This window comes from Girardinichthys multiradiatus, chromosome 4 (genome assembly GCF_021462225.1).
Source record: "Girardinichthys multiradiatus isolate DD_20200921_A chromosome 4, DD_fGirMul_XY1, whole genome shotgun sequence".
NCBI lineage: Eukaryota > Metazoa > Chordata > Actinopteri > Cyprinodontiformes > Goodeidae > Girardinichthys > Girardinichthys multiradiatus.
Window position 1 is genome coordinate 9,552,437 of NC_061797.1, and position 1,686 is coordinate 9,554,122.

Here is a 1,686-nt window from a genome sequence, read left to right on the forward strand (position 1 = left end):
ATATGATTAATAGAAAAGAAAAAAAAGACAGTATATGTCAGAGTCTGGTTGTCTCCGTGCCTGCTGCTTCTTTTTTCCACCTCTAGGGGCCGTGGAGCTGGAGGACCGAAGGTGTGACAGGTGTTCTTCATTGACTCATCAGTTCAGAGGACTATATGAGGGTGGCTCACCTGCACTTCTGCGCCTGAGTGTTTTTGCCCTTTGTGGTTGTACTCCCTGGCCATATACCTTGTATCTTGTGATTGTTTTATGAGGAGTTTTACTAACAGTCTGTTTACCTTGTCTTAGGCACCTCAGCCTTGCTCCTTATTGGAGATCTCAAGAAAACCTCTGATCACAGTCTGGACTCTGGATTCATTCCATGCAGCAGGCCGGCCTGGATACCTATCTGTCTGGTTAAGCGAACCCTGTCCACCCTCCTACGGTTCCTCCTGGATCATCAAGAAGCCCCAATGGAATCAGCACTACCTCACTGTCCCAGACTCGCAGCCATCTCCCCCCTGGCGGATCGCCCCACCCGAATAGTAAGCCTAACCACAGAATTAGCAAGTCTGTTTCCCGATCTGAACTCACTTTGTTGTTTTCCCTTCCAGTCAGACAACCTTCCTGGAAACTTCGCTCCTTGTACATTTCCCAAATTGTTAATACATTCTTTAAACGTTTCTCTGTTTGAGTGTTCTCTGCATGTGGGTCAAATCGGCCTTAAAAACGATGACAGTATAAGGCACATTAAATCCTTGATTTCCAAACTGGATGCTAACATCACTTTTTAGCAGGTGAAAAATCACCATTATAAGGCAGTTTTTCCATGTGGTGAAAATGACAATTGTATGCTTTAACCTTGTCACTTAACAAATTGCATTATTGACAGTAACATTGTGTCACTGCAGAGCAATCTGAGTTGGATCAGTTGGATTACGTTGTTTAAATGTGAACATATGTCAGGGGAGGTTTTATACAGTGAAAAGGGATTTTGTGTCACCAAAAAACAATTTAAACAATCAAACATGTGTATTGTTAAAATATTGGCAAAACAAGCTAATTCAGTTCAATCATTGGAAAATAATCATTATCTTTATCTTTAAAAATTGGCAAAGTTATAATATACAGATTGCCAACTGCTACAACAAACTATTTTTATGTTACTAATATTCATCCAAGCTTAAATATTGTGGCTGTTTATGATAAACTCCGAACTGTTCGAACACATAATCTCAAAGGAAAAAGTAAACACGGTGAGTCTCCGAAAAGAATTAAAAGTTCAAGGAAAGCAAACCTTTTTTATTGTTAATATTGATTGGCCAATTCCTAAGATGCAATCATTGTAAGTTACGTTGAGCACAACAGTTAACATGCTGTGTGCGCTCCCTTGGTGTTGTCAGCCTAGACACAACACTGACCAGCTGCCCCATGGCCTGATGACGGAGGGCACATGCTACCCTGGACAAAGCTCTGGCCTCCTGTAATCCAATATTTTGATTAAAGACGAAACAGAATGTAGTCTCTGCCTCACTGGGTTTGTCCAGACCACAAACATAAAGCATCTGCTCTCAGAACAACTTCAAACCCAGCCTTCTGCATGCACAATTACACACTCTGAGGCGCCCTGCACAAATGAACAGAGAGGGGAGATAATCTTGTCAGGACAGAGGCTGCGATGACAAACCTGCTGCTGTGAATAGTGAC

At 42.0% G+C, this 1,686-nt stretch overlaps 1 long non-coding RNA gene across 1 annotated transcript; it reads left to right on the top strand.

The window, feature by feature from the left end:
• The first annotated feature begins 205 nt into the window (after positions 1 to 205).
• LOC124866693 lies at positions 206 to 662 on the top strand. The gene is made up of 2 exons (XR_007037884.1): positions 206 to 524; positions 594 to 662. It is a non-coding gene; the product is annotated as an uncharacterized LOC124866693 (long non-coding RNA).
• Positions 663 to 1,686: the final 1,024 nt, after the last annotated feature.